General features: G+C 49.9%; 1 long non-coding RNA gene across 1 annotated transcript; it reads left to right on the top strand.

Moving 5' to 3' along the window:
* Window positions 1-320: 320 nt before the first annotated feature.
* On the top strand, window positions 321-1526 carry LOC138672160 (uncharacterized). Its single transcript, XR_011319617.1, has 3 exons — window positions 321-549; window positions 630-786; window positions 902-1526. It is a non-coding gene; the product is annotated as an uncharacterized lncRNA (long non-coding RNA).
* Window positions 1527-5826: the final 4300 nt, after the last annotated feature.

A 5826-nucleotide genomic window follows, 5' to 3' on the forward strand; every position in this document is an offset into this window, starting at 1 on the left:
GCGGAAACACACCCTACACTACACACAAAACATAACACTAGATTCTTACAACAAAATACATAGAAACTGATACTTTCAAACCTCACACAACACATACAAAACATATATATCACATGGCACACAACACATAGAATGGCTACCAACAAGCACATCATTTTTTATTTTTCTCTTCTAGAGTTCTGAATCTGGTGCCCAAGCAATAGGTCCTTCCAGTGGCTCCCAGGGTCGTCGGCGACATTCACGTGGCGGCCGTCGTCGTGTAGGTTTTTTGTTATTTTTTGGGTTGAGGTTAGCAATGTTTCAAATTTGTTGTTAATTTTTTCCCCCTTTTCAAACAGGTTTCACAGCGTGCTCCAGATTCGGACGGTGAGGAGGTCGGCCTTGATATTGACCTCCTCATCGATCTTGTCAGAGACAGGGAGCCGTTGTGGAATATGGATGACCGCCGCCATGCTGATCTCTCAGTGACCCGTCGACTCTGGGAGCAAATCTGCTGTGAACTGATTCCGAGGTGGGAGGACCTAGATGTTCAGGCCCAGATTCAAGAACGTAAGTATCCTTAGTTCAGTTTTGGTGATGCATTCTAAAATGCTGTTTCTAACCAAGTTGTCTTTCTCCTATTTTAACAGGTGAGCGGATTGTGAAAAGGTGGCGGTCGATCAGGGATCGCTTTAAGAAGGAGTTCAATAAAGAGATGCGGGCCCCGAGTGGATCTGGAGGACGCAGGAGCACGTACAAATACGCAAGGGCCCTGTCGTTCCTCAGGTCAACGATGGTCACCTGAAGGTAAATATTACCCACCACATGCACTAATGTTTTACATGTCTAACCTCTTTTGCTCTTTCAGCCAGGGCCATGCAATGACAGTATATTAATTGTTTGTTTCTCTCTTTTTCCACAGTACCGTTGGGAGCACTTGGGAGCCTGCAGCACAATTGAACACTTCTGGGGCGATCCCTCAGGAGGCCGCCACCGAGGGACACTTTGACAGTGAGGAACCCTCTGTACCTTCCCACTCTGCACCTTCCCACTCTGCACCTTCCCACTCTGAACCTTCCCACTCTACTGATCCCTCTTTCCCATCCACGAGCGCTGGAGCATCCTGGCCGGTTCCATTGCATGTAGCTGCTGGTGAGAACATAGCGTTTCCTGTACCCCACCCCTCTGCTGCAGCCACCTCTAGTACACCTGTAGCATCGGGGCGGTTTCGCCAGAGGGGTCAGGTACATAGTTATGCTCCCGAGTTCTTGCACCTGAACGCATCGTTCCAGAACTGTCTGAAAGTTTTGTCCGAGCAAATGGCTGCAGGATTCAATTTCATAAATAAAAGTATGCTCGAGATGCATACACTTCTGGTAACGATGCGTTCAGAGGCAAAACAGTCACCGAACAACACTTTTTTTCAGTCGGTGCTTGAGCAAATGGAGACGCTATCTACTTCTCAGCAGATGCAAGTAATGGAATCCTGCCAGTCTACTCTAGCGCTAATTGCCTCTAGAGCAGATAGTCTTTCCAACCATCCTCCAACTGGCCCCCCTTACTCCACTGTCCACCACTACAGCCAGTACCATCCTCCTGACCCGTATCACCAAACTGACCTTGCCCCATCCCGCCCAACTCGCCATCATCCACATCGTGCCCCGTCCCAACAGCCACAACACTATCAGCGTTCCCGTGCACCTTCCCACCAGCCACACCACCAGCCCCGTGCCCCTTCCCACCATCTACACTACCAGCCTCCCGCCCGTGCCACTTCCCACCCATATGATGATCCTGACCCATACAATTTCACATCTACTTCATCCTCGCCTCCTCTCCCTGCCCACTTCCAACAGACTCTATCACCCTCTTCCCAAACATCTTCTATACACATCACTCATTCTGCCACCCAATCCTCACAAAATATTTCCTACACCCCTCCATCCTACCAAATTTCTAACCCCAATCCCACTTTCTTGTCCACCCGCTCAATAGCTTTCTCCACTCCTTCACCCCTAACCGTTGAACATTCTCCACCACCATCACATTCCTCTCTCCACACTCCCACTGTCGAAGTGTCCCTATCAGACAGTGCCTCCGATAGTACCTCCACCCAGAGGCGTAGCTAGAGCTTTTGCCGCCCGGGGCTGTTCCCGAGTTTGGCGCCCCCCCCCCCGCTCAATACACACAAAGGTTACCAAAAATGGTTTTCCTGTTTTGTAGAACTTAAACTGGGCCTAATGGTGTCACCCCCACATGCCACACCTGTGACTTAATACCACCACACCATGACCAGGCCACATAGTGACCGAATAATACTACATACAAGGGTCAAATACCACAACACCATTTCCAGACCACATATTACCACCACATAGTGACTGAATACTACAATACTGATCAGTAATAAAATAAAAAACCACAATACTATCACCATAAGTGCCAGTATTCACAGGAGATCTGTACTTAGTATGCAGTGTCTGTGTAGAGGTAATACAGAGATCACTGGTGACATTATACACAGGACCTCTATATAGTATACAGTGTATAGTGTCAGTGTATAGGTAACACTGACTCACCAGTGACGTCTCTAGGTGAAGTCCTTCATCTTTCATCCAGCACAGACCGCCATCATTCCTTCCAGCCAGGACTCGTTTCTGCAGGAAATAACACAGTTATCTCGAGCTCCACTTGCAGAACACATTACTTAATTTTTCACAACTTCTACATTACACCACATGAAGATAAAAAGGCGATATAGTGTCACTCTGCACAGTAACAGGACCGCCCCCCCATTTAAAACAGTATACTCAAAAAATAAAATAAATACATCACTGCAGTAATAATATCCCTTAATTATCCCCTATGGTAACACTATTCCCCACCCTGGCCCCGTTTATCTCATTCCTGGCTCCAGCCATATGTTCTCGCATCCTGCCCTCATGAGTATCCATTCTACCCCATATGATCTCCCCATCCTGCCCCACCAGCCTCCATCGTATCCGTCCTGCCCCATGATCCAATCCTGCCCCGTGTCTCCAATCATGCCCCGTATCTACATTCTGCCCATGCCTCAAGTCCTGCCCCCAGTGTGTCCAGCATATTACCCCCATGTTGTCCAGCAATCTGCCCCAGTGTGTCCAGCATATTACCCCCATGTTGTCCAGCAATCTGCCCCAGTGTGTCCAGCATATTACCCCTAGTGTGTCCAGCAATCTGCCCCAGTATGTCCAGCACTGCCCCCAGTGTGTCCAGCAATCTGCCCCAGTGTCCAGCCTTTCCCCAGTGTGTCCAGCAGTCTGCCCCAGTGTGTCCAGCATATTACCCCCAGTGTCCAGCATTGCCCCAGTGTGTCCAGCATATTACCCCCAGTGTGTCCAGCAATCTGCCCCAGTGTCCAGCATTGCCCCAGTGTGTCCAGAAGTCTGCCCCAGGGTCTCCAGCATTGCCTCAATGTGTCCAGAAATCTGCCCCAGGGTCTCCAGTATTGCCCCAGTGTGTCCAGCAATCTGCCCCATGGTCTCCTGTATTGCCCCAGTGTGTCCAGCATTCTGCCCCATGGTCTCCAGTATTGCCCCGGTGTGTCCAGCAATCTGCCCCATGGTCTCCTGTATTGCCCCAGTGTGTCCAGCATTCTGCCCCATGGTCTCCAGTATTGCCTCAATGTGTCCAGAAATCTGCCCCAGGGTCTCCAGTATTGCCCCAGTGTGTCCAGCAATCTGCCCCATGGTCTCCTGTATTGCCCCAGTGTGTCCAGCATTCTGCCCCAGGGTCTCCAGCATTGCCTCAATGTGTCCAGAAATCTGCCCCAGGGTCTCCAGTATTGCCCCAGTGTGTCCAGCAATCTGCCCCATGGTCTCCTGTATTGCCCCAGTGTGTCCAGCATTCTGCCCCATGGTCTCCAGTATTGCCCCGGTGTGTCCAGCAATCTGCCCCATGGTCTCCTGTATTGCCCCAGTGTGTCCAGCATTCTGCCCCATGGTCTCCAGTATTGCCCCGGTGTGTCCAGCAATCTGCCCCATGGTCTCCAGTATTGCCCCGGTGTGTCCAGCAATCTGCCCCATGGTCTCCAGTATTGCCCCAGTATGTCCAGAAGTCTGCCCCAGGGTCTCCAGCATTGCCTCAATGTGTCCTGAAATCTGCCCCATGGTCTCCAGTATTCAGTGTGTCCAGCAATCTGCCCCATAGTCTCCTGTATTGCCCCAGTGTGTCCAGCATTCTGCCCCATGGTCTCCAGTATTGCCCCAGTGTGTCCAGCAATCTGCCCCATAGTCTCCTGTATTGCCCCAGTGTGTCCAGCAATCTGCCCCATGGTCTCCTGTATTGCCCCAGTGTGTCCAGCAATCTGCCCCATAGTCTCCTGTATTGCCCCAGTGTGTCCAGCATTCTGCCACATGGTCTCCAGTATTGCCCCAGTGTGTCCAGCAATCTGCCCCATGGTCTCCAGTATTGCCCCAGTGTGTCCAGCATTGCCCCCAGACAGTCAGACATAAAGAAAAAAAAAAAAAAAGTAAAATCCTCACCTCTCCCGTTCCTAGCGCAGGTCCGGTGCAGCCAGCGTCTCTCCGGCTCTGCGACGCTCAGGACAGAGAGGCAGAGCGGCGCGCACAGTAGTGACGTCATCGCGCCCTCTGCTCTGAGACGTCGCAGAGTCAGAGGACGCTGAAGCCGCAGGAACCAGGAGAGGTGAGTATTAGAGCGGGGGGCGGGGGCGGGGCCCGGGGGTGGGGGGAGCTGGCCCTGGTCGTGGCGGCGGACGGCGCCGCCCGAAGATTTAAAGGGGTGTCTTTTTTTTTTTTCTTCTTCTCCTGCAGCGCCGGCCGCCCCCCGCATTGTGCCGCCCGGGGCGGACCGCACCCCCCTTCCTACGCCACTGCCTCCACCCCGACGTATGAAAACATTTAGTATCCCATTTTTTTGCGTGTTGTTACATTATGTTAATAAAACTTTTTGGTTGAAAACTCTCTTGTATTTATTCATTAGGCACAAATAACACTTTTGTTAAAAAAGGTTTATTAGTAACAGTAGTACTTTGGGTAAAACCAAAAAAGATGCACATCTTGGTTTAAAAATAAACTCAAACAGGTACCCAACATGGGTAAAAGGTAAACACAAACAGGTACGCAACATGAGGGTAAAAACCAAACTTGTACACAACATGGGTAAGGTAAAAACAACAGGTACGCAACATGGGTAAAAGGTAAACCCAAACAGGTACGCAACATGAGGGTAAAAACCAAACTGGTACACAACATGGGTAAGGTAAAAACAACAGGTACACAACATGGGTAAAGGTTAAAGTTATTACTAGGCACATACAAAGTGTTTAAACTCTATCATCCTGCCAGTGTATTCTTCCTTGGGGTGAAATAAAATATTCTGCAAAGTGATCCCGTATTCTGGAAACTGTGGCAGAACTTCTGTTGCTATAATCCATCAAGGTGGTTTCGGCAGAGTGGTCCTCAATGGAAAGCTGTTCCTTGGATATAACATAATTGTGTAGGACAACACACGCTTTCACCACCTCATCCACAGTGTCTGTCTTTAAGTTTATGGATGTCAAGAGAACTCTCCATTTGGCGGTTAGGATCCCAAACGCACACTCCACCATTCTCCTTGCACGTGTGGGTCTGTAGTTGAAAATTCTTTTAGTATTGGTTAAACCACGGCTGGAGTAGGGTTTCAAAAGATGCTCTGAAAGCTGAAAAGCTTCATCCCCAACACATACAAATGGCATTGGTGGCTCAGAGGTTTGAGGCAGTGGTCTTAGGGGGGGAAATTGAAAGGTTTGTCCATATAAATGCCGCCCCATAGAAGACAGTTTGAAAACTTGCGAATCATTAGAAC

Source organism: Ranitomeya imitator, chromosome 3, assembly GCF_032444005.1.
Source record: "Ranitomeya imitator isolate aRanImi1 chromosome 3, aRanImi1.pri, whole genome shotgun sequence".
Lineage (NCBI taxonomy): Eukaryota > Metazoa > Chordata > Amphibia > Anura > Dendrobatidae > Ranitomeya > Ranitomeya imitator.